At 45.8% G+C, this 27,543-nt stretch overlaps 1 protein-coding gene and 1 pseudogene across 3 annotated transcripts in view; one reads left to right on the forward strand and one right to left on the reverse strand.

The window, feature by feature from the left end:
- TET3 (tet methylcytosine dioxygenase 3) overlaps nucleotides 1-27,543 on the forward strand; it is a 105,070-nt gene that overhangs the window by 16,159 nt on the left and 61,368 nt on the right. The gene's annotated exons all lie outside the window — the stretch shown is intronic.
- LOC122216721 lies at nucleotides 24,625-24,723 on the reverse strand (annotated as a pseudogene).

Below are 27,543 nucleotides of genomic sequence, written 5' to 3' on the forward strand. Positions count from 1 at the left end.
GAACTGTTTTTTTTTTTTTTTTTTTTAAGACATGCAACCCACTCCCCACCCTGGCCTCTGGAAATCTCTCGAGAATGTCCCTGGCGCTGCTGGGTTGGTTAGCATCCAACCTGCAGAAATCCCGGGGGGGGGGGGGGGGTTCAGGGGGAGGGGGGATTGTGCTTCTGTGTCTGAAGCTGATAGGGTGTCATTAGTCATGCTGCTGTCACCATGGAGATGGCTGGAGATGAGAGGAGGTGGTGGGGGTGAGGATATTTTGGGTAGGGTGGGGGCTGATGCAATATCATGACTGGGAATCCGGCGGGCGGCTGTTACTCTGTGCAGATTGGTGTCTGGGGGACTGGGAAGGGAATGTTACCAGGTGCGTGGGAAGCAGAGAAGGGGGCATTGAGCTTCTCCATGTGATCGCCTGAGGGCCAGGACTCGGGTATTTGGGGCAGGGCAGAATCTGGTGGGGGTATCAGCCATTACTAGGGAATACAGATGTTCCTCTCAGATTGGCAAGGACCAGGATCAGTAGGTTTCCCTGGGCTTTGCCCCTCTTTTCAGGGCCAGGGACCCGCTGAGTGTTTGGGATTACTCAGCAGTATCCTCTGCTGGCCCAGGGTGGAGAAAACTGAGCAGGAGGCAGTTTCATGTGGCTGCCTCTCAAGTCCAAGCAGAGAGGCTGGGGAAGGAGTGCTGGGCAGGGGCAGTATGGAGGGGACTTCTCCTGGGAGGGAGGGATCCTGTCCCTGCCCCTGGCTCAGCTCTTCTTTCCCCTTTGGCCCATGGAGCCTATGGGGAGCTGGGGGAATCAGGTTGCTTGGGTAGCAGGTAGGCGAGCTGCTGTAGTCCCTGGACGCTTTTAGACTTTGGTCCCTGGAAATCCTCCTCCCACTTCCTGGGAAAGCTGTGGGAAGCTCTGTGGAGGTGCTGGAAGTGGCACCCTGCCGCCTCACTGCCTGGGTGGGGACGCTGGCAGGGAGGGGCTCTGCTTCCCCACGTGGGATGGGGGCTCCTGGGTGAGGCTGCTGGGTGGATCAGGAGCCAGGGTGGTTCCCTGGACTCCTCCCAAGGAACTTGAGGCAAGGAAGTGCTTAGGGGAGGGCATACATTTTGCTTCTGAAACCTGTTCTGGGGGAAGAAGAAGAGCCAGGTGGCATTAGCTCCCCTGGGGAGCTGGGCATGTCTTGGTGAGGCTGGGAGTAGTGGGTGGCCCCTGAGGCAAGCAGAGGGTGGTTGATACTGGCGGTGCTGTGGGTGGGGAGGAGAGAGCTGTGAGCTCACTCGCTCTCTTCTCCGGAGCAGAACCCCCGGTTCCACCTCCGCTTCCTTCCCTGGCCTCCCACTGCTGACTGGGGGAGCTGTAATCACCGTGTGTCCTATTGAGGGCTGTGGGCACAGAGATCATGGAGTGCACCTGTTCTTCCCCCCCACCCTGGGGAAAACAGGACAAGGGGATGAGGACAGATGGGCTCAGGGCAGGGGGCAGCTCCCTCCTTCCTCTGTGTCTCCGGCCTTGTCAGCCAGAGCTTCCCTCTCTGCTGGGAGGAAGGACTGCTGGCAGGTTTGTTTACTCCCTGAAGCACCCCCCTCCTGCCTAGCGATGGCTTCTCTTCAGCTCTTTCCAAGTGTGTTCTCCGTTTCTCCCTGCCTGCATTCTGCTGGCCCTGCAGTGCTGCTGGAAGCTCCCAGCCTAATACCTCAACCTTTGGTGTTGTGGGCATGCGGCAGAGGCTACTTGCAAAAGCAGAGGAAGCCTTTCAAACACGTCTTCCTCCTTTCCTCTTCTCAGAGCAGGGCCTGAGCTGGCTTGGTTTTTAAAGTTCTGAGATTGTGTCTGTGCTTGTTTTTATTGTTGAGTCGTCTGTCTGAGAATCCTAGCCTCCTCTTGGCTCGGCTTGGGCATTGCCAGAAAGCACTCAGATCTGACCACCCCCCTGCCAGCCCCTTTCCTGGTGCTGCCTTTCCCCCACATGGAGTTTTCTTAGGTGGCCAGTTGGGTGCGGTCCCACATACCCAGATGAGGCAGTCTTATCAGATCCTCTTCCCTCAGCAGGTTGTGGTGTAGGAAGATGTGTCTGGTGTGTGAGCTCATTCTGAGTTCAGGCCAAGACTCTGGGACATGGGACGAGGGGGTGTCACATGTCAGAGTCTGTGCTCCCATAGTATGGGTGCGAGATGGGTAAACTTCATGGGTGAATGGTATGCAGCAGGAGGTGGGAATGTGCTCATCTGCTGTGCGTTCAGTCCCGCCAGAGTTTCAGGAATATCCATGATGTAGGGTGTGCGTAAGTGATGCCTCGCACAGGCATAGAGTTGAGCTTGATAAACGCAGTTTGTCATTTAACTGGCTAGTATGTTATGTGTGTGTGCCCATGATATCCCGAGGAACATGCCATAGCACACACTGTTGCCACCACCTCCTTCTTGGCAGCCTGGACAGGAGTGAGTGCCCAGTGCCGAGAGCTCCAGGCCACCCTGCTTTCGGGCTCCCACGCTGCTCCCACGCTCTGCCCCATGGGAATCCTCAACTGGCTGAGGATGTCTGGAAACTATTTTGGGACTATGCCCGGGATCTCTGCCTTCTGTCTCTCCTTTGGACCACTGCAGAAATCCCCCTTTGTTGAGGATTTGTGATCCACACACCGTGGGTGATTCGTACTAGATCTTTCTTGCCTGCTCTTCCTATTCTCCAGCCACTTGTGAGCGTCTAGTGGAAACTCCCCCCCCCCCCCGCCCCCCCCAGGTAAGTTTACAAGCAGCAGTGAACTTGGGGAGATACAGAAGTAGGCGAGTGCAGGAAGCAAATGGAGCACAGGGGACTTCAGAGTGGAGTTTGAGAATGGAGAGAGTGAGGGCTTCCCCCACCCCACGTGATAAGGACTGCAGTTAGAGTCTCAGAGCCCCACCTCCTTAGTGACCCCAACCACTTTTGAATGTCCTGGGAAGGGAGAGGACATTGCAGGATAGATGTGTGAGTGAGCCGGAGGGAGAGCCTTCCTGCCTGCCAGGGCACGGGGATCACAGTGAGGGCTCTGGTGGCCCTCTTGCTGGGCTTGCTGAGGAGGAGCCTGGGCTCTGGGTTCCCTCCAGCTGCTAGAAATGGTCTTTATGGTCCTGCCAAGTCCCCTCCCTCCCCTCCAAATCCCCTCCCTAGCAAGGGGTTTGGCTGGCTGGAGGTGGGGGCGGGGAGCATGGGGAGGGGCTTTGGTTTGGCTGAGCTTCCGGGTCTCCCAGTTCTCTTTTTCCCACCCTGACCTCTTGGGCTTTTGGCCTCATTTCCTCTCACACTCTCGCATCTGGCAGTCAGCTGAGGACTCCCCCTTGTTCCCAGCATGTGTGCAGCTTCTGAGAAGGAGGTGACTTCCTTGGGGGTTAGTTTAAGAAGCCTTTGGGGAAATAGGGGACAGGAATGGCTCAGAGGGTGAGAATCTATTGATTATCATGCTATCCAGGAAGGACTGTGACCCCACTCACTGTATCTCCATTTTTTCTTCCCTTTGTCTTTCAGTGTTTATGAGCGTTTACCATGTTCTAGGTGCAATACTAGATCCTGAAAAAAAAAAAAAAAAGAGAAATCATTATTTGATCTTCACCATATCATTGGAAGCAAGAGACATTGACTAAATCACCAACACTCATAACTCTGAGGGGGAAAACCAGCATTGGCAAGTTTTGTTTTTTATGTAGTAAAGGCTTTTGATCTTTGTGTTTGGGGCTGTGAACTTGCACGTGGCTGACCAACCCCTTCACCCCGAGCTGTGCCTAGCTCCTAGCTCTGTATGTTTGCTTTCATACTGGCTCGGTGGACCTCAAGGGACTGTGCAGGAAGAATCCACACACCAGCCTTGTTTTCAGTAAGTTAGTGTTTCCGGGATCTGGTGCTTACAGATTATTAGGGTAGTGGGGTCAGGAATTGAACAGCTGGGAAGAAAGCTTAGTTTTGAAAGGAAAGTGTTGGGTATGGATGTGTTGGGTTTGAGATTCAGGTAAAGCAGAATTGAAATACTGTGTCTGCACATTCTGCCTTGAACCCTGAATTGCCCCCTACTCAGTGGGAGTGTGTGGGTCTTGCAGCCCTTCCTGCATTGGGGTTCCCATGGAGACCACTGGCTGCGAAGAGGAAGCTGAGAAGTACAGTTGTCTGGTTTCTTCTCCTCTCTCTTCCCAACGCTGCTCCGGTGTCTGGGTGCTGTCATTTAGCTTGGGGGCACTTAGTATCCTTGGACTTCCATTTCCTTTATGAAATGAAGGGGTTACCCAAGTTAGTTTTTCTCAAACTCAATGTGGCACAAAGTGCCAGTTTTCTTTTTCTCTTAACACCCAAAATGTTGCAAATGGAAACATGGTCCTACTTTGTACAAGGAGTTTGCAGCTTGTGCCAGGCATGGCTCACCTTGGGAGTTCACCATTCAGATTGGTCTGTGAGCCACTGGATGGGGTGTGTCCAGTGGACATGCTCTTGCATGTTGCAGCAGGTTCATATCGCTATGATGGCTTTAGGAGTTGTGGACTAGTGATAAACAGTTTATGGGCCATACCCTGAACTGCATTACTTCTCAACTTTGCTTCTGAGAGAGCAGAGGGTCTCTGTTTTGACCCTCTCCCCCCACTCCTTTCTGGACATGACTTCCCCTCTTTTCAGTACTGTTCATCTGGAGGATTCTTGGAAGAATAAAGATCTTGCTATCCCAGAGATTCTTCCTGAGTACCTCGAAAGATTTACTTGCCTCTCCAGCTTCTGTAGATAAGGATGCTTCCTGTTTGCCCTTTCTTCTCTGCACGTCTCGGATTCTGATGGAGAAGTGTCAGAACCTGTGGAGCCCCCTGAAGGGGCAAGAGTGTGTGCGTGCATGTGTGCCTGTACTCCATGCCTTGAAGGAAGAGAATGGTTAAGGGGAGGCCAGGTTTCCTGTAGATGCCAGAGCTGACTTGTGCCCTGCGAGACACTAAAGGTCCATCGCTTCAGGCAAGGCACCTTGCCTTTTGAGCTTTTTCCATGTGGTGGCTCCCAGTCCAGAAGTGGAGCCCTTTTCATCTGAGGGCTGATCACAAATTCTGCCCTGATTTCCTATAAGGACAGACATCCCAGCATTTTTGATTGCATGAGTTTGGGTCTCTCCCTCCTAGTTTATCCCATCTCCCCCCTGCATGCTCTGCAAAGTTTGTTTTATTTCTCTGCTGAGGATGTTTGGCCTCTTCATTTAGGATGCTGAAGGCTAGACAAAAAAAATTTTTTAATTGATTTCCTACTACCCTGGCTGCCTCATCCTAGAGGAAAGCGCGGGCAGGGGCTAAGTATAGGGAACACTGTCTTGCCACAGAAATATTCCTTAAGAGGCAAACATCCTAAGGACACTAAGATTAGGGTCTGAGCAAATCCTGGTTACCTCTGTGGCCTGGAACTCTTATGCCCTTGGTGCTTAAGTAATTGGATTTCTCAACCCCGCCTCCAAGCATTTTTCACATGTAATCCTAACCTCATGGGCTTTGCCAGGGGAACAAAGACATTGAAAGGGTTTGCAACTTGTCCCTGACAGTGAGCTCCTAAACTCTCTGCCCTGTTGACTGAGTTTTCCTGCTTTGCATCTTCTTCAGCATGCATCCATGTCCCCTTCCCAACGTTCTTCTCTGCTCTTTTAGCCTGTGGGCCTTGGTTCCCAGCCCTGCTAGACAGAAGGAGCTGTTTCTGCCCATCCACTGTCCTATACCTTAGGAAGTTTCCATCCCTGATTCCTGCTGGCTTCTCTGCATAAGGTGGAAGAACTGGGGGGGGGGGGGGGGGGTGGTTAGTAACTCTGCCAGAGGCAGAGACCCTGGAATGGTGCTGGGCTGAGAGTCTTCTCTGCATCCCCAGACAGACTCTCTGCTCTACCTTCGTCCTTGAGTGTGGGACAAGGCCCAGGTCTCCTGGGCCAAATCATTTCTCTGCTCACTTGAACAAGTTCAGGCTGGGTACATGGAGCTCCCTCTGACCACCAGGCTCTGCTGGACTCAGAGAGGAGAGACTCCCTTCCCAAGTGGAATCTTTGTTGCCCTACACCCTGAGGTCTCGTGGGCACACAGAGATGGATTTTCAGTGGAATGGGGGAGGCTGTGCCCTGGAGATGCCCATTCTGTTCTTCTTGGTGCAACACATCCCTTTCTCTTCCCCTGCTGTGTTCTCCATCCTAGAACACTGTTCATGGCTTCAGCCCACCCCCAGTCTCGCTCTTTGTGGTTTGAGCTCATCCCTAAGTTCTAGACTGAGAAGAGAGGTCCTTTGAGGGGCTGCTTAGTGTGGTATGGGCCAGGGACTCCTTACATCATGGTTTTATCTAGGAGCTTATAAAATGCTGTGGGTCTGCTGGGCCAAGATAGCTGTCTGCTAGGGTCAGACATGTGTGTTCCTCTCACACATTTAGGTAGGGTGCTTGCAACATGAGGGTGATATGGGGGCCCCAGAGGTTAGTGTTGGAAACTCTGGGCAGGTTGGCCCTGGGGCATCCCCTCCTCATTGGCCCTGCCACTTGTCCCAGAGCCAGGTCCTATGTGATGGTTGAGCTATATGCTGACCTCTGCCCTGTGGCCTTTCTTCTAATTGTTATTTTTCCTCGGTTTCCTGTTTTCCAGCTGTGGGTTCCCAGTGGTGTCATTTGGACCCTGGGTAGTAGTTAGGGCTTAGCTCTGGGGTTGTGTGGTTGCAGTGGTACATGTCTTGGGGCTGTACTGGCAAGTGGTCCAGAGCCCTCTGAACACTCGGCTGGGGGCCAGAACCCAGGGCTCTGTGTCCAACCCTTGGGAAGCTCCTCCCCCACTCTTCAGAGGCTGCCTCCTTCACATGGGGGCGTTGTTCCCCACTGGTCTCTATCTGAGGTCTGGGGGAACTGGGACATGGAGGAGGACCTGGGAGGGCGCCAGGGCACTTCAGCCCCTAAACACTTGCTCCCACTCCCCTCATAGCCTCCACCGGGACAGACAGGGACCACGCTTAAACTTGCTGAGAGAGTGTCCAGTCCCTCTGGTTCAGCTAGTTTAGTGTTTCTCAGCACTACTGCATATTAGAATCATCAGGGGAACTTTAAAAAAAGGAAGTATCAATGCCTGGACCCCAACCCCTGAGAGTCTGATGTGATTAGTGTGGAGGAGAGCCCAGGCACCAGCATTTTTCAGGACTTCTCAGGTGATTCAAATGTGTGTCCAGGGTGAAAGCCACTGCCCTCATCCTGTTTGGCTTTTCTTGTGTCTCCCATACTGCCCCAGAATTTTTTTCTTGTTCATTGCTAATTTTAGTAGTAATCAATAGAGTCTGGAAAGATTAAGATGAGACATGTCAGACAAAATACTGGATTAAATGTTCTGTTCCATGAAACTGATCCATGAGTTCATATTTATTAAAACCAGAATTTAAGAGGGAGTCTCTGTGGCAGATGATAGAAACAGAGTATTCTCCTCTCAGTTTTTAATGAAAAAAAAAATTTATTGAAGTATAGCATACACATGAAAGGGTACACACTGTATGCAGTTTGGTGAATTTTCACAAGGTAAACACACCTGTAAAACCAGCATCTGGCTTAAGAAATGAGTACTTTCACTCCATTCCCACCACCCAGAATTTCTGTGTCGTTGCGCAAAGTCAGGTCAGGATATGCATGGTACAGAGCGGTGTGCTGGCCTTGGGCCTGGAGGGCTTCAGCTCGTCCTCTGCCAGGAGCATCGTTCCATGCCTGTGTGGGTGCTCCTGAAACCGAGCGGGTTTCCTGATGATAGGACCCAGGGCAGAGGAAGCCTGCCAGCCCCTCCCCTGTGTTACTCCCCTATCACCTTTAGTTCCTTTTCCACCTTAGCCTTTAGGCTTGCCAGTCCTTAATCTTGGCTAAATCCAAAAATCTGTTATCGTTGTTTGGCTTTTTGTTCTCTCTTTTTTGTTTTACAGATAATACATGTTCTTTGGAGAAATTAGAAAATAGAAATAGGCATGGGGCACCTGGGTGGTTCAATTGGTTAAGCGATCCTTGATTTTGGCCCAGGTCATAATCTAATGGGACATGGGATCAAGCCCTGCCTCAGGCTCTGCACTGAACGTGGAGCCTGCTTGGAATTCTCTCCCTCTCTTTCTCTGCTTCTCCCCAACTCATGGGCATGTGTGCACACGTGTGCTCTCTTTCAAAATAAATAAGTAAACATCAAAAATTAAAAAAAAAAAAAAAAGAAAATAGGAGGAGAATTTGCCCATAATTTCACAACCCAGTTAACCGCTGTTAACTAGTGTTCCTCCAGACTTTGTGCACATAGTTGACCCTTGAACAAGATGGGTTTGAACTGTGTGGGTCCACTTATATGTGGACTTATATGTTTTTTTCCCCAGTAAGTACAGCATGGTACTGTAAATGTGTTTTCCTTATGATTTTCTTTTTTTTAATGTTTATTTTTGAGAGGGAGCACATGAGCAGGGGGAGGGGCAGCGAGAGGGGGACAGAGGATCCTCTGTGCTGTCAGCACAGAGCCCAATGTGAGGCTCAGACTCATGAACCATGAGATCATGACCTGAGCTGAATTCGGGTGCTTAACCGACTGAGCCACCCGGGGCTCCTCCTTATGATTTTCGTAATAATGTTTTCTCCAGCTTTATTACAAGTGCATGGTATATCATATATATAACATATAAACTACGTGGTAATCAAGTGTTTATGTTATCAGTAAGGCTTCCTGTCCACAGTAGGCTATTAGTAGTTCACTTTTTGGGGAGTCAGAAGCCATATGCAGATTTTCAACTGCATGGGGGTCAGTGCCCCTAACCTCAAATTGTTCAAGAGTGAACTACTGTTTTGTGTTGTTTATAAAAATGGAGTCCTACTGCATTATTGCCCACTTTATGTTAATAACTAGCTGTAATGCTGTCTGTTGAGTGCTTATCATGTGTGTGGTGTATGGGGCAAAGTTTTCAGTCTTGGGGACAACTCTGAGGCAGGTGGTAGTAGCTCCAACTTTCAGATAGAAAACTGAGATTCAGGCCAGTAGTGTGACCGAGGACTGAGGTTTCCCGAGGGGGTAGAGCTGAAATTGAGGCCAGGGATGTCTGACTTCAGAGCTGATCCCAATGTCAGTAGACTACTGCCTCGCTCCTAAGACTGTCCTTCCATGTTAAATTCATTTGGCAAATATTTAGTGAGCAGAGGCCATTGTGATCCTTAGTGATTTTTTTTTTCCCTTTTCACTCTAATGTGAATGTCTGTAGTGTGTTACCCATAAAGCGTGGTATTGCTGATTGTTTGAGGTCTTTGTGTCGACTTCTCTCTCATTCCATTTTAAGAAGTTTTCCCCTATTAGTAGTGGATGTTTCATTTCATCAAATATATTGAACATGGTTTGAAGGTGAAATATTTCTCCTTTGTCTGTTAATAGGATGAATTGTGTTAACGCATTTCTTAATATTGCACAATTTTTACATTCCTTGAATAATCCATACTTGGTAATGGGGTATTTATTTTAGCATGCTGCTTGATTTATCAGTGTGGGAGTTTTGCGTTTGTTTTTGTGAATGAGATTGACCTATAATTTACCTTTCGTGTTTTCATTGTCAGATGGTGGTATTAGAGTAATAGCAACTTCATATAATGGATTGTGAAACTTTCTCTTTGTGCTCTAGAACCATTTAAATAATACAGTTTAAATAGTAATTTCATTCCTTAAGGATTTGATGAAACCATCTGAGCCTGGTACCTTTTTTGAAGGGTGGGTCTTTGCATCTTTGTGACCCCCCCACCCCTTGCCATGGCTATTGGTATAAAACGTTCACTTTGTGTTTTCCATGAAAGTGAAATATTTTCAAATTTAATAGCATAATGTGTGTGCAATGTTGCTTTTCAGTTCCCTCAGTGTGATTTTTTTTTTTTTTGCTTTCTTAATTTCTAACATTGTATATTTTCTCTTTTCTTTCTTAGCTTTGTAAGTGTTGTATGTAATTTAAAAGCACATAGATCTGTCACTTATACTTTCTGGTTTTCTAAAGGATGACTTTCTGCTTTGGTCTTTGTTGTCTTCTTTTCCTTAGGTTTATTTGGTATGTGCTTTTTTTAGGTTCTCCACTGGATCTGTAAGAGGCTCTATTTTTTCTACTTTTTTTTTTTTTAAATCACAGACACATTTAAAAATATGACTTTTTCCTCTAAGTTCTACTGGCCTTTTCTGCAGGTTTTTATATTTCATGTGTGCTAGTGCTCTTGGGGAGATGCTGATGGCACACCCAGTGTGAGAACACCAAGTCCTGATGCAGCCTGGCTCCCTTTCCTTCCAACAAGGGAGCATCACTGTACATGGAACAATGGCAGGGCCAGACAATGCACTTGATTACTTGCAGGGGCTTTGTCTCCATTACTGGGCACCTAGTAATAATAGTTTACCAGCTTAGCAGCCAGACCTGTAGGAAAAAATTTTTTTTTAACCTAAGCAAAGCCAATTTGAACTTACCGCCTGGGACCAGATCATATCCTAGGCCCGTATAGAAGTTTTAGTAGTATTTAGAAAAGCCTCTTGCATTAGCATCAGAGAAGATGAAGCTAGAAGCTAAGGACAGTGAGGTGTTCGGGGTGGAAGATAGAACTTTGACCCAAACTCCTGGCCTAGCTGAGCTGGCCTAGGCTGCAGGTTCAAGTCTTGCTCTGTCCCTCTTTCATGCACTTCTGGAAGATATGGCCCAGTTGATGTCCTGAGGCTGTGAAAACTGCACTAGGATGGAGAGGACAGTAGGGTAAAAGAGGGATTCATAGTGCTAGGAAAAACAGCGTGGGCATCTCTTGAGGACACTCTCCAGTGCTCCACTGAAACTCCATTTCTGTATTCCCCCCAAGAGCTCAGGGTGTAGGGCAACAGTGATCCCAACTGGGAAGGCATACCTCCCCTCTCCACGTCCACCTGGGTCTGGTGTGGTGGGGAGCCCTCTGTACCTCAGCCTGAACTTGTTGAAGCCAGCAGAGAAATGATTTGGCCCAGCGGTTACACTCAAGGGAGACTGTGCAACACCTTGGGGGATAGATTTTCTTACCCTTTATCTTGACTCCATGGAGAACAGTAAAGGCCTGGGAATAGAGAAGGAATGGAGTTCGACCTAGAAACCAGTAGTAATATTACTCCTTTTTTTTCCCAAATGGAAAATAAACTTTTGGACTTTAGGTAAAAGTAATATATGCCCACTTAATGAACTCAAATAATATAAAAGTATATAAATTAGAAACTGAAGATTGCTATTTCTCCTCCATCCTATTGTAATCTCTATTAATAATTCATACATATCTTTCTAGACTTTAGAATGAGTATCTGAGCTTACTACTTTACCATGGAAGGATGTCCTTCCATGGCAGTATGTCTCTTTTAGCCTTTTAAGAGGCTGTGGAATCTTTCATTTTACAGGTTGGTTGTAATTAAATTGACTCCTATTGGTGGACATGTACAGTTCCATTTTTTTGCAATTATAAATGATGTGGTAATTTACCTATTTGTACATATGTTTTTTTGGTCACTTGTTCAAGATTAATTTTTGTATATGATTTAAGATAGGGATTGAATTTTTCTCAGATAGAAAGCCTATTATCTCTAACTTATTCATTGAATATTTACAGTTTCCCAAATGGTTTATAATTCTACCTTACACACTCATGGGCCTCTCTTCAGTTCCATTGAAGTATTTGTCTGATTCTATGTCAGTATTTTATTGTCTTAATTACTGCAGTTTTTATATAACAGTTGGGTTAAAAAAAAACCAAAACTCATTTTTTCCACTTTTTTTTGGCTTTTCTTTTGTATTTCCTTTTCCAAGTAAGTTTATAAACAACTTGTCAAGTTCTGTGAAAAATGTGATTTTTCTGTTGGAATTACATGGAATTTATAGGTTATTTGGGGGAGAGTGGAGAGCTTTACAATGAGTCTTTGTATCCAGGAAATGGGAATTATATCTTTCCATCTATTCTAGTCTTTTTTGTGTGTCCACCCGAGTTTTAAAGTTTTGGCTCTTACACACTTCTCATTAGGTTCATTTCTAGGATGTTGTAGGTCTTGTTATTGCTGTACTGAATGAGACTTTTTCTATTACACTCTTAAAATTCTTTTATTTAGTTAAGTAATCTCTACTCCCAGCATGGGGCTTGAACTCACATTCCTGAGATCAAGAGTCGCATGCTCCTCCGACTGAGCCAGCCAGGTGCCCCTGTGTTACACATTACATAGTGGAAATGTTCTGGTTTTTGTCCCCTGCTCTGTGATACGGTCCCTAACACTCCCACTCCCTGGGCGCCAGCAGCCCCTCGTTCCCTCATTACCCCATTCCCCATGCACGAAGTTGGTACCTCTGCAACAGTACTTTAGGGCCTCGTATGAGTTTCTGTGGTGAGGTGCTCTTCTTACTCGATTTCGTTTCCCAGTACCTGGCACAAAGCCTAGCATGCAGTAAATCCTTTTAATGAAGGCTGTAGAACCAAATTGATGAGAGAGGCAATGAGCTTCACCTCCTCAAAGTGTGACAACCTGGGCCAGTCTGAGGAGCAGAATCTAAAGCAGCCCTGGCTGCAAGCCTGGAGGCTGTGAGCTGGATAACAGAGATGGGGCACCTGCCTGATCCCCACGGCAAAAAGAAGGTCCTGGGCTGTTTTCCCACAGGCAGACATTAGGGAGGAGTCCTGTGAACCCACACCTTATAATTACCCTGAGACCAACAGCCCACTTGTCATTAACTCTCATTAGTACTAACTAGTAGGGAGACTTGCCTTCTCGGTTCCCAGACACCTGAAGGTAGCATAAAACACAGACTTACCTGCGGCTGCTCTTTGGGGATGGAGATTCATGGAGGCTGAGAGTGGAGCTTATAAAGACCACTTGTGAAATTGGCTCCACTTCTGTGTGCCTGGTCTCCTTTCTTGAGGAAGCTGGCATCTTTCTTCTTTGCCCTACTGTTCTCCAGAGTCTAAGACTTCCATCAAATATCTTCTAGGTAAAGCCTATCAATGTGCTAATCCTTCCCATCACGTTTGCATTTTAAGCTTCTTCTTGTAATTGGGGAATGAGTGGCGCTAGGTTTTTTTTAATGTTTATTTATTTTTGAGAGAGAGAGAGAGAGAGCACACACGTGTGCATGCGAGTACACTCGAGTGGAGGAGGTGCAGAGAGAGAGGGAGCGACAGAATCTCAAGCAGGCTCTGCGCTGTCAGTGCAGATCCCCTGTGGGGCTCGATCGCACAAAGTGTGAGATCATGACCTGAGCCAAAATCAAGAGTCGGACACTTAGCTGACTGAGCCACTCAGGTGCCCCTAGAGAGGCACTAGCTCTTGATGGAGCTGGCCAGCGCAAGCCCCTCTGTCCTGACCCCATGGCACTCGTGCCATAGGAGCTGGTCCCTGGTCTCTGCTGCCCCAAGAACGAGGATGGAGTTGGAGCTGCCTGCCTGCCTAGGAAGGGCTGTGTCCACCGGGACCTGTGAACCTCCTTCCCCGGGGCACCAGGCTACAGACTGGGAGGCGTGGGAATCCCTGCTGCTGTCAGATTCCTGCCTAAAAAGAAGGTGGGGGAGGGCTCAACTCGGCTTGTGTATGTAAAAGAAACGCCAGTTAGAGGTGGGCTGTGAGCTTCCCAATCTCAGTAACAGCCGTGGTGCATCTGGTTCAGTGTGTCACCAGGTTGTGTTTGCAGCAGCGGTGAACGGTTCGCATTTAGCCAGTGGTCTGTGCTCATCCTCCTCTCTCATGTTCAGGCGGCATAGCTGAGAGCAGCCCTTTCTCTGGCTCTTCTGCCAGAGTCCCCTGGGAAACAGTGGAACCAAGGGATGCCCAAGAGGTCCAGGAGGGAGGGGATGTACTTCCCTGGGCCCCCACCCCACCCGTGCCTTACTCCCTCTCCTACTGCCCACCTAGGGCAGGGGAGCAGCCCCAGGGCTGCAGGAGGTCATCACGGGCCCCGCCAGTGCCATGCCAGGTCTCAGGGTCCCTCGTGGCAGCCAGGCTGCATCTTTGCCAGCTCTGGAGGAGCTGCCTTCTCAGGGTGCCGAGCAGAAACTCTGACAGATGGACCTTCGTGAACCCGTGGAGCCGTTCCAAATGCCTTCTCCCGGAGCAGAGCGCATTCTGGCAGGGAGGCTGCGACGCAGGGCTCCTCAGGGCTTCAGCTCACCTGTTGGAGAAGGCTTTTCCTACCCCTGCCCACTTGTTGCCCTCTTTAAAGAGCAGAAGCATTGACCGTTGACTGGTCAAGCCTGTGTGCTCACACGGCAGGGAGAGGGGTGGAAAGAGAACCCTGTCGCCTGACAACCTGTAAGACCCTCTGTTCACCCAATTTCTAAACCAGTTGAGACTTTCCCCTTTTTTGCACTTACCCTCCCATAGGGTTGTTGGCAGGCTGGGGGGCTTCTCAAAAGGTAGTTGGGGGACCACCTGTGTCCATATCCCCTCTGTGGACACACAGGGTTGATCTCTAAGGGTAGGACCTGGGGGTCTGCATCTGTAGCCGCCTTCCTACAGGCGATTCCCGTGCCCACTGGGGTTGGAGTATTGCCAGGGTGCAGAGTAATGTAAAAAAGCTCTGTTTATTTGGGGTTCCAGCACTTGATGATTGAGAGGCATGCCTGTAAGACTGATTTGTGAAAAGGCCAAATATTGTTCAAAGGCTCGTGAAAAGCCAAGAGAGACTAAGTGTAAAAGCTGTTAAATTTCAGAATAAAGTCAGGCTGTAGGAAATAGGTAAAACATTTTTGTTGTTGTCACAAAGAATACAGATTCATTGCAGAAAAACTAGGAAGTTCAGATAAACAAATGGAGAAAATGAAACATCTATAATTTTACCACTTAGAATTCCTGTTAATATTTTGGTGTTTCTAGAACAATCATATATATGGTTTTTTTTTTTTTTAATTTTTAACGTCTTTATTGATTTTCCCCCTGATTATCAACAAAATAATACATATTTGTTTTAAAACCTTTATTTTTTAATTGGTATAAAAATTGGCATAACATTTGAAATCTCTTATTGCTGTGTTTAGTTGGATTGGCACTTCTATGTGAATATATTTTGATTTCTTTTGCCCATATTTTGGCGTTTTGTTATGGGTTAGTAAGAGTTTCATATATTAGTGGCATTAAGTCTTTATCAGACCTTGATAAATGTTACACATTTCTTTTAATTTTTTAATGTTTTATTTTGTCGCACTTTTTTTGTACATGGTTATACGACCAAATCTAGTTCCGGTTGTTTGTCAGTTGATTTATTGACTGATATTTTTGGTTGTGCTACACAGAATAGGCACTGTTTTTGCAGATTTTAAAAGGAATTGAAGGAGATTGGGCAGGTGGATACAGGACAGACCAGTGCTTCTCACATTTTAATGTTCATCCAGATCACCTGGGAATCTCTTTACAATGCATTTTCCGATGCAGCAGGTCTGGGGTGGGGCCTGAGATTCTGCATTTCTTTTTCTTTTCTTTTCTTTTCTTTCTTTTTCTTCCTTCCTTCCTTTTTCTTTCTTTCTCTTTTTTTCTGAGTGGGGGAGGGAGGGGCCAGAGAGAGAGGAGATTCTGCATTTCTAACAAGCTTTCAGGTGGGGTTGATGCTCCTATTTGTTGGACCACACTCGAAGTAGCAAGGGCCCAGAAGTTTCTAACCCTGGCTGATCACAGAGGTGCTTGAGCATTTTGGAACACAGAATTTTCTGGGCTTTACCCCAGAAATGTCAGGCTGTGGGATTGAGTCCCAGGTTAGCCACGTGTGGCTCAGTGACTTAGAGACAATGCTTTAGCCTCTCTGAGCCCTTGGATTCCTTTTCTGTGAAACAGAGAGATAGTGCTTACCTCATAGGGATCTGGGAGAATTAAACGAAAGAATAAAAGAGATCACCATTTTTATGAGCTAGAAAAATAATGTAATAACTACTGGGCCTGGTGCCCTTTTGGGGGGAGGTAGTTCTCTGATACATTTCTACTTGTCTGGTGATTGATACTTTCAATACTTCTACCTCTTCTTAGAAAATTGTCCTTTCATTAATATTTTCAAAGCTTTTAGTAATGCATTTCATGTCTTATTTACTGATAATAGTTATATTCCTTTTCACATTTCCAACATTGTTTATATATATTTTTTAAAAAATGTTTTTTAATGTTTGTTTATTTTGGAGAGAGAGAGAGAGGGAGAGCGTGCTCATGAGCTAGGGGAGGGGCAGAGAGAGAAGGAGGCACAGAATCTGAAGCAGGCTCCAGGCTTTGAGCTGTCAGCATGGAGCCCAACATGGGGCTTGTGAGATGATAACCTGAGCCAAAGTCCAACGCTTAACCGACTGAGTCAACCAGGCACCCCTATATATATTTAAAAAAAATTTTTTTGATGTTATTTATTTTTGAGAGAGAAAGAGAGCACAAGCAGCAGAGGGTCAGAGAGAGACACACACACACACACAGAAGAATCCCAAGCAGGCTTCAGGCTCTGAGATATCAGCACAGAGCCCAATGCGGGGCTTGAACCCACGGACCGTAAGATCATGAACTGAGCCAAAGTCAGACGCTTAACCAGCTGAGCCACCCAGGCAACTCAGCCCTGTTTATTTATATTTTTATTTTTCAAATGATCGCTTTGCCAGAAGTTTGTTTATTTTAATGGCCTTTTGGAGAGCCATCTCTTAGATTCCATTTATAAATACTACTACATTTTGTTTTCTAATCAACTATTTCTGTCTACTGATTCCTTTTTCCTACATTTTTATTTATTTTTATTTTTTTAAAGTTTTATTTAAGTAATCTCTACATCCCACATGGGGCTCAAACTCACGACCCTGAGATCAAAAGCAGCATGTTCCTCCGACTGAGCCAGCCAGGTGCTCCTTTCCTACATTTTTAAAGTTTTTATTTTCTAACTTCTTGGATTGAGCCTTAACTTATTTCCTTCATATTTACCAAGAGTTATTTATAGAAGCAGTTTTAGAAGGATATAGAATTTTTCCCTGTTAATAGTTGTTTTCATTGACATTAATCTTCACATCTGCAGTTGTGACTTTTTTCCACAGAAACCACTCTATTTTTATACCCATATCAGTTTATATACTAATGATAGTTAATGTACATACTTACCATGACCCATACAGGTAGCATAAATAGTAAATCAGTGTAATTGTGATTTTTATTTCTTTTTCCCCCCTTGACCCTAGATTTATTTAGGAGATGGACAGGATTTCCAGATGTTGTGTTATTTTCGTCAGAGGGGCTGAGGGCTGCCCTGCTTGTCTGTCCAGGCTGTGTTCTGGTGGAGTTTGTGCACTCGTGTTGCTGAAGCCTCTGGTTAGCCGTGGGGTGTGCATGAGAGGAACTGTCTGTGCCCTGTGCATGTGGAGGGAAGGGATCTTGGGAGGAGAGCAGGGTGGTCTGTTTTCCGAAGCTTTCTGCTTCTCTTGACAGCCTCCCGGACATTGTCCAGGTGGCCCCTTTCTTAATTGCCTTATGCTCTGAGGTTCTTGTCCAGTATCTGGGGTGGTGTCTGGGGCTCATTGTCCCTTGCTGGTAGGAAGATCTGGGGGTTGGATGGAGGGAGGACTTGAGTCAGAGACTCTAGTTGTAGAGCCCTCCTGCTGCTGAGGAGCTGACCTCTTCCTGTTTCCTGTTCCTTGTCTGTAAAATGTGGAGAATGTTACCTTTTTACAGAAACTAGAAGAGTCTTAGCAATCATCTAGTAACATAATTCTTTTAAAAACTATTTTAATTTTGGCATACTTTCAGAGTTTCAGAAGAGTTGCAAGGATCATACAAAGAATTCTCTTCACTCAGATTTCCAAATGTTAACATTTTACTACATTTGCTTTGTTTTCTTTTTCTCTGTAATTTTTATTTGAACCATTTGAAAGTAAGTAGCAGACATGATGCCTTTCACTTCTAACTACTTGAGTGTGGATTTTCTTTTTTAATGTTTATTTATTTATTTTTGAGAGCTAGAGCATGCATGCAGGCGGGGGAGGGGCAGAGACAGAGGGAGACCGAGAATCCCAAGAATCCCAAGCAGGCTCCTTGCCCTCAGTGCAGAGCCCAGTGTGGGGCTCGAACTCACAAACCATTAAATAATGACCTGAGCTGAAATCAAGAATCTGATTCTTAACCAACTAAGCCACCCAGGTGCCCCTTCTTCTTGTTTTTTTTAGATTTTATTTTTTAAGTAATCTCCACACCCAACATGGGGTTTGAATTTACAACCCCAGGATCAACAGTCACATGTTCTACCAAATGATCCAGCCAGGTGTCCCGAATGTGAATTTTCTAAAATCACATAAATAACTGCAGTGCCATGATCAAACTCAGGAAATTAACATAGATACACTACTGCTACAGACCTGATCTACAGACTTTACAAACACTAACATTAACATTAATAAACTAATCTATAGGCTTTGTTCAAATTTTCCCCATTGTCACAACCTTTTGTAGGAAAAAAAACAAACCCAGGTCACACATATTCTGTGTGCTCAGGTTTCTTTGTCTCCTTCAATCTAGAGCAGATCCTCAGATTTTCCTGACATTTATAAAGAATTTTTTAAAAGTGGATGAGGAATTTGAGGCCTAGAGATAAAATGACTTATCCAGGGCTTATATAAGACAATCTTAGAAAAGCGGGGCTGGCCAGCTGGTATCTCTGCTGAAGTGCTGTCCTGCTCACATGCCCCCCAGCTCCAGGTGAATACCTTGCTGCTAGGACTTTATCATCAGCCACCTGCCGCCTTCTGCCTTTGGCTTTGCCCCTCTGTCTTTGTAGTGCTAGGCCACAGCGCCCCACCCCCACCCCTTTCCTAGCTGATTCGGTGTTGGCCAGAGATCAAGGCCATAGCTGGGGAGACAGAGGGACTTTAAAACTGGTCCAGCCTTTCCCTTGAGAACAAGCTGAGGAGCAAGGATTGTGGCCTTGGGTGGGGCACGGCAGCTGCTTTCTGAGGAGTGACACCCTCGGGTTGGGGATGTGATTTTTAATCTCCCTCCCCTGGCAGTTTTGGGGTTGGTGGCTAGGACTTGTTCATCTCCAGCCGAAGTGGGAGCTCGGGATATGTCTTGAAGCTGGGCCTGAGGATGTAAGTCACCTGCTCACCTGCCCCAGCTCCTCCCGGGGAGGTTCTAGAGCAGTCATTCACATGACAGGGGGAACACTTAGCAGGTAGTTGACTGCAAGGTTATCTGGCAGTAGCAGTACCCTCTTATATTGTGGATATTAAAAACATGATTCGTGTTTTCAACAAAATGGTTTGCATTACACTTTTTAAGGGCATGCTGATTGCTTAATGTATATTCTCTGTCTTATTTGCTTTAATTTTACTCAACCCCTTGCAGATACCCTTTCCCAATTTTTCTTCTTCTTCTCATTCTTGTTTTCCTCCTTCTTCAGTAAGGACCTTTTGAACCAACCTATATGTCATGACTGTTGCCTAAGACTGCTCAGCTGATCAGTGGAGTTTATGTCAGTGATTCTTGGTTTTGGGGGCCCTTCCTATGCATCTTCAGTGGCCATCTCTTTCTTTCTCAGCACACAGCTCGTGGCCACACCAGCCTGCTTTCTGCGCCTCATAGGAGGTACCATGCCCCTGCTGTGCTGAAGAGCTTTTCCTTTCTAAGTGTGGTGGTGGAGTGGAAGGTGGTCTCCCCCTCCTGACCACCAGCACTCACCCCGAGTTAAGACCTCCCTTGTTTTCACTTTCACTGTGACCCAATGGGGAAATAAAGGAAGTGTCAGATCCTTGTGAAAGAGTTACAAAGAAGAGTTTCCATTAAGGTTCCTGACATTCCTCTGTCCCTTACCCTTCACCTTTGCAGTGGGCTCACCAGCTCAGCCATCCTCTCTTGAGCACATGTTGTTTCTGCTTTTGTCCTGAAGCTTCTTACAGAAATGGAGATGTAGGTTTTCTTGAAAAGATTTTTTTTTAATTAAAGTTTTATTGTGATTTAATTCACATACCATGTAAGGTGTATAATTCAGTGGTTTTGAGTATATTGAGAGTTGTGCAACCATCACTTCTCTTTCAGAACATTTTCATCACCTCAAAAAGAAACTACTCAGTAGCATTTACCTCATCCTTGTTCTCCGGCAACCACTAGTCTTTTTTTTTTTTTTTTTTCAACGTTTTTTATTTTATTTTTGGGACAGAGAGAGACAGAGCATGAATGGGGGAGGGGCAGAGAGAGAGGGAGACACAGAATCGGAAACAGGCTCCAGGCTCCGAGCCATCAGCCCAGAGCCTGACGCGGGGCTTGAACTCACGGACCGCGAGATCGTGACCTGGCTGAAGTCGGACGCTTAACCGACTGCGCCACCCAGGCGCCCCTAGTCTTTTTGTCTCTATGGATTTGCCTAATCTGGACATTTCATGTAAATGCAGTCATACAGTATGTGGCCTTTCGTGTCTGACTTCTTTCACTTAATGTGATATTTTCAAGGTTCATCTATGTTGTACCATGTACCAAGACATCATTCCTTTTTATGGCTGTGTAATATTCCTCCCCAAAGGCAGATCAGAGACATAACTAGTGAACTGTCACTGAAATGAGATGAAACGCTTGTACTAACGTGAGTTAAATCCTACTTGTTGTCAGGGTTGTTACCTACAGCCTTTGGGGCTGGTAGCGTCTACCCGTTCAGCTGACCAGAGCCCTGACTTGTGCCAACTGTCCATTCCTGTCCTCAGAGGAATCACAACCCCAAACAGAGGCAGGAGGATAAGGAAAGAAACTACCCCCGTAGTCAGTCTGTGCCATGGGAATGCAACAAAAACACAAGGGAACCTCGGCATTCACTTGAGGGGCTCTATGTATGCCCTGCGTGTGTGCCATATACGTACACCGTGTGTGTGTGTACCCCACAAACGTGCCAGGGAAGGCAGTGCAGCTGTCCGCAGTGAAACTCTTGAAGAAGAGTTGACACTATGAAAATACCTATGATACAGTAAGGGAAGAAACCCCGAATTTATTTAAAACCGAAATTAAAAAACAATTTAAAAACCCCGAATATATTCAGTGATCCCAATTTTATTTTATTTTTTTTAATTTTAATTTTTTAATTTTTTTTAACGTTTATTTATTTTTGAGACAGAGAGAGACAGACCATTAACGGGGGAGGGTCAGAGAGAGGGAGGCACAGAATCTGAAACAGGCTCCAGGCTCTGAGCAGTCAGCACAGAGCCCGACGCGGGGCTCGAACTCACGGACCACGAGATCATGACCTGAGCCAAAGTCGGCCGCTTAACCGACTGAGCCACCCAGGCGCCCCCAGTGATCCCAATTTTATAAACGAAGTACATGTTACATAGGAAAAAAAGGCACCAGATGTAAACTGTAGTTGTCTCTGGGAAATGGGAGCTCCTAGTTTTTACTTACTTTCCACTTTTCAGGGACAGAAACTCCTGTTCTTCCACCTCCCTCAGCGTCTTCTGTTGAACCTCTTCTTTACCTTTCTTATCATTCTATTTTTAGGACCTCTCTTTATTCTTTTGGGTCATCCACCAGAGTTTTCCTTGGCTCTGTAATGAGTTTTAGAGTGGCTGTGATATTCTAACAGTAACTGCACAAAGGGCAGCTTCATTCAGAGATAAACTCGTAATTAGTATCAGTTTTCAATGCTTTCATCACCTATTCAAAGCCACAGAGTGCATACCATAGATTAATGCTGCCATGCACATTTTAGAGATAGTGGCACGGGTCTGTCCTAAAGGAACTTTCCTTTGAATGAGATCTAAGACAAATCCAAACATCTAAAAAGTCTCTGTTCATGAGGCAGAGACTGCTCATTCACTGCTGCGTCCCTGGTGCCTAAAAGTAGCATTCATGTTGTAAGTACTCAACATGCGTTTGTTGGAAGGATACGTGAATTAATACATATGTATGCATGTATGACAGCTGTGATTGTTATGATGTGCTGATGGCATCAGTAGGTGAAATTTTATTATTCTATGGGGCCACTCTAGCTGTTTCTGCTTTTTAAAAAGACTGTCTTCCCTCTTTTGTCATTTTTCTGCATGGTTTTACATAGTTGTAGTAATAACCTTCATATAGTGTGGTATTCTATTTTTACTGTCCATTTTAGCATTTCCTTGGTGTTCATACTTTATGGTTTTTGATGACTGTATAATATTCCATTGAGTTGTGTTATAATGTACCAAACTGTTCCCCTCATCCAGAGTTTTCAATTTTCACTAATGTGTAGAGAACATTTTTTGAAGTGCAAATTTATAAACCTGAATTCCTAGGAGCGAGATGGCAGGATCTTTATTGCCTTTGATACATGTATCTGCCTACTTACCTATCTACCTATTTGCTTATTTTTACCATTGAAACCAAAAAGAAGTAGTGTAAATGAGACTTTATACTGAGATGTGTTGAGTGATTTTTTTTCCCCCAGGGGTTTAGGATAAATAGAATTTAGCTGCATTCCCTAATTTCCCATCACCAGGCTTTTCTAAGTGGCAGTGCCACCCCCACCCCTTTCCATTTCCTAGCCAACCATGGGAAGTCAGTCTTAATGACTGATGGCTGGAGGCCCCTCTGCCAAAATTTACTTTTCCTCCAGATTTTTGGGTGGTGGCTTAAAGTTTTTGTTGTTGTTGTTGTTGTTGAATGAAAAAATGTAAGGCCTCTTGAGTCCTTGAGAAAGGAATGACTGGGGGCAAACTCACTTGACAGGGGTCTGAGGGAGGCTGAAATCCATGGATTGTGAGACTCTCCTGCACATAAGGGAGCTCGTTCTCTAATAGATGAGAAACTTGGCCAGGGGCATGCACACTTCCCTGCGCTGTTAGATTGGGCTTTGCCTCTCACCAGCGTTGAGCCTTGGAGTATGTTCCTTAACTGTGCCTCATTTATTTGCTTATCCACTAAAATGGATGTTGGGTTGTTGGAAGACTTGAAAAGGTTACATTTGGACATGAAAGTACTTGCTTAATCCACGGTTTCACACGAGACCTTCAAAACTGTTAGCTGCTCTCATCATCAGCCTTGTCCTTTGGTACACCTGAAGGGCCAGTAGGTTTTGTACGCTTTGGGGTACCTTTAGGGAAAGTGCATGGGGCTGTTGGTCAGGGTTGGTGCTCAGCAGACTGTGGTGGTGGCGGGTTTGCTTTCTCATTTCCTCCACGTTTAGTCTTGGGGGTGGGAGGTGGGTGGTGAGAACCGGGTATGGGCAGTCGGGTGGGTGGAGCTGTGGGAGTGCCCAGCCTCGCTGGGGGTTGATGGGGGCTTGTCTGGACGTGCACTGCGTGGCTTGGCCGATGGCCCCAGCGGCTGCTGGAGGGGCGCGTGCGTGCGTGTGCGTGTATGCGTGTGCGTGTGTGTGTGTTTGTGTGTGTGTGTGTGTGTGTGTTTTGCTGTCTGGCCAAGGAGCCGCCTCTTCGTCCTGCCCTGGTTCTCGTGCGCTGGCGGCTTCGGAGGCAGCTGCTGCGCCTTTCGCCAGGCCTCAGATGTGGTCGGCTCGATTTCCTCCCCGCTGGCCCCTGGCCGGGCCGCCACCGGCTGCTCGAGGCAGGGGCTTCCGTCGGGAGAGCTGGCCGCGTTGGCCACAGATCAGGGGGCGGTGCCTGCACTGGGCTCCCCGCCCCCACCCAGCACGCACCTCGCCAGCTGCCGGGTCGCTCTGGCGGAGGATGGCGCTGCTGGGGGAGGAGGCTTCCGTGCGGGCGCTGCGTGGTGGGGCTTTACCTTGGACCTTGGTGGGAGCACACCGAGCTACAGAGAACTTTTGATGGGCGGGGAACTTCAGGCTCCTCACCCCACCTCACCCACACCCAGTTTTCCCCTTCAGAGTGCGCTCATCTTGTAGGATTTTTCCTACTTTCTCCCTCCCTCCCCCCTCTCCCTCCCTGTGTGTGTGTGTGTGTGTGTGTGTGTTGGGGAGATGGGTAATACAACTCCGTAGCAACAGAAATAGCAAGAGGAAACTTCATCCACAAATTCCTCTCCCTGAAGCCCCCTTCCAGTCTTTGTTCAAGCCTAGTGTGTGTGAGGTTTCAGGTGTGTTGTACCTACTCTATTCTAACACTTTCCCCTTAAATAAAAATCTGATACTTCAAATGAATTATGGAGAGGAGACTATGAACAAGAAAATATTCCCATTCTATACTACCATGCGATGAGCATTGTTAACATTTCTGCGTATTTTCCCTTGGTGTTTTGTGTGTGTGCACAAGCGTGCATTGTGGACAGAACTGAATTCTTAAATTGGGCAATATTTTGAATCTTGTTTCGTTTTTCCACTTCAAATAGTGTATAAACACTTCCCCGTCATAAAAACCCTCAGGAAGCATCTATTTATGAGTACAAGTACATTCTTGAGTTTCTTTTTTCATTTAAGACATTTCCCTGTGTTTTTATAAAAATGTTCTTTTTTTTTTTTAACGTTTGCTTATTTATTTTGAGAGAAAGAGCATGCAAGCGTGAGCTGGGCAGGAGCAGAGAGAGAGGGAGAAAGAGAATCCCAAGCAGGCTCTGCACTTGTAGCATAGCCCTGAGCAAACGCTAGGCTGTTGGACATCCTGGCCCTGGAGCTCAGGAACTCTGAGATCATGACCTGAGCTGAAAGCAAGAATCGGTCCCTTAACCGACTGAGCCACCCAGGCACCCCAAAACGTTCTTATTTTTTTTATTGTTTTGAGCAGTTATACATGTACTGATGAAGTAGTATGTATTATAATTGTTCTTATGTATTATTTGGGTGTCATCCTTGGGTAGGGAGCATGTTCATCTTCTCTGTATCCAATTTTAGTATGTGCTACCAAAGCGAGCACTCTCACATATTATTTGAAACATACTTGACCTAGTGTTTTACGTACGTTAAACAGATAAAGCATGATAATGCACACATGTGAAGTACCTACCCAAGATAAAAACTAGAACATTGCCAACATCACTGAAACCACCTGGGTGTTTCCCCTAGCCCTGTACCCCTTCTTTACCTCCAGAGGTTACCAATCCCTTGAATTTTGTGTTTATCATTCCCTTGCTTTAAAAACAAGTTTTAATTACATACATTTTATTAAATCTTATACAATACATTTAATTTTATTTTTTTGTTTGAGCTTTGTAGAATTGGTAGTCTATATATAGTCTTCCGAGGCTTACTTTTTTTTTTTTTTTTTTAACTCGGTGTAGTTTCTGAGATTTGTTTGTGTTCCTGTGGTTCATTTGTTTGCACTGCTGTATAATATTCTATTGTCCCTCTGGTTGGTGGGCACTTAAAAGTATTTCCACAATTTGGTTTTTATTTGTAATGCTGCGATGAACCCTTGAGTACACATCTCCTGATGCATGTGTGCAGAGTTTCTCTGGGAGTGGAATTGCAAGATGATGGGGTATGGGTATGTTTAACATTAAAAGAAACGCCACAAACCTTTCCAAAATGGTTCTTCTGTTTTGCCCTCTACTAGTGGTGTGTGAGAAAAAAAATTCCTGCTAAACCCCACCAGCACTTCATGTGAAACAAAAGTACCCTTTCATGGGGCTTATTAGGTACCTGGTACTATTGTAAGTGTTTTTCACGTGTTAATTTGTTTAATCATGACAACCTTGTGAGGTTAGGTACTGTTATTAACCCCTGATATACAGATGAGGAAACAAAGGCACAGAGAGGTTAACTTTTAACCCCAGATTTACAGATAGAGAAATGAGACACAGGTTAACTAACTTGTGGAAGTTCACACAGCTAGTAACTGGTGAGGGCAAAATATGAATTAAACAGTCTTTTTTTTCTTCATTTTGAGATCTTGTTCATTTTATTAAAATAAAGTTATTAAAATAAGAGTAAGCTAGATTCCAATTAACCAAGATTGTACTTCAAGTGATATCTTAGCATCCTGTCCTACCCTAAGTAAACTAAAGAGGCATGCTAATACATGTACAGAATAACAATTAGGATGAAAGAATGAATATTTATGTACTTTATTTTCCAAAGAAAGGTTGCCATGTGGAAGAAAAGGCCTAAGACAAGTATTCATAAAAGAAATAACAACATATTCTATGGACATTGTATCAGTACTTATTTCAGAAATAGCCAGTGAAGGGCACCTGGGTGGCTCCGTCGGTTAAGCATCTGTCCCGCTTAGGCTCAGGTCATGATCTTGCGATTCATGAGTTCGAGCCCTGCGTCAGGCTCTGTGCTGACAGCTCAAAGCCTGGAGCCTGCTTTCAGATTCTGTGTCTCCCTCTCTCTCTGCCCTACCCCACTCGCTCACTCTCTCGCTCGCTGTCTCAAAAATAAACACTAAAAAAACACTACTTAAAAGACAAAATATAAAAAAAAAAAAATAGCCGGTGAGACTAGGAATGATTGGACATTGATGAATTTTCTCTAGTGTATACCAGCAGAATTAAGCTAAAACTAAATGCTATATAGAGAATATAAAATGGAGTCTCACAGTGGTCTTATTTTGTATTTCTCTGATTACTAATGGAGTCGAGTATTTTTTTTTCATATGTTTATTCCCCATTTTCTTTTTGTGAAGAAGAACTAACAAAGCACTTTAAAACCATTCCCCTATTGTTGGGACACTTAAGGTATTTGTAATTTTTTACCGTTAATGCTTCAGGGGAAATCTTTGGCACATGTAACTTTTTTGTTTCTTTAATTGTCTTATTTTGTTTACATTTCCTGAAGTAAGATTAGGAATACTTAATGGTTAAAAATCGCTGTGCTCTTCTGGATTGCTTTGTGATCTTGGGAAAGTTACTTAGCCTCTCTGTGTTCAGGGTCCTCATCTGTGGAGGTACATCTCTATCTTGTAGAAGTTTATGATGATTGGAGGAAGTAAGTGAGGGGGCAGTAATTAGCGTGATGCTCAGCCCGTCTAAAAGTGTTCCATCAGGGTCCTTAGACTTTTCCTAGTTTCTCTTCCTTTCTTCCCTGAAACCACATTGATTACTGTTGGGGCAGAGGGCATGAACAGTGACAGCCTGTGCTTCTGCCAGATATGGTGAGTTCAGGGAATTAGGTCTGAGGTCATCAAGTCTAATTCAGCTTTTTCCCAAGCATCATCCGAGCCATTGAGAGATCTGCTGCATCTGTATCCAATTTGTAGTAGGAAAAACAAAATTAGATTTTAAAGTGTTTTATTGATATGTACATACTAACCACAAGAGCCACTGCCTCCCCCCACCTCATACAGGAACACCCTTTGCCAATACGTGACAGTCTCCAGAAGTTAGACATAACCCCTGAGATTTGCTGTTTGCAGAGAGCTTGGTGTGGAGAGTGCAGACATGGGACTGGGCTAGCCAGTGTACACACACACACACACACACACACACACGCACACGCACATCCCCTGAAAGGGCTCCCCTAAAAGTCTCCTTCCCCACTCACAGATTTGTTTCATCAGTAAATCCCAGAAGGGGAGAATCCTCTTAAGAGATGAATAATTGATCACCTCTAGATGGAGCGTGCCATAAACACAGCCCCTGTGCAATGAGACATTGGGGGAGGGGAGGAAGGGCTTGGCCGCCGACCTCTAGGACTGGGGGAAAGGGCGGAGCTGGGAAGTCCAACCCCCTGAACAGCTGCTGGAGGGCAGAGGAGCTGAGCTGCTGGCAGAGGCGGGGAAAGTGGTGGGT

The sequence above is a fragment of the Panthera leo genome, chromosome A3 (genome assembly GCF_018350215.1).
Source record: "Panthera leo isolate Ple1 chromosome A3, P.leo_Ple1_pat1.1, whole genome shotgun sequence".
NCBI lineage: Eukaryota > Metazoa > Chordata > Mammalia > Carnivora > Felidae > Panthera > Panthera leo.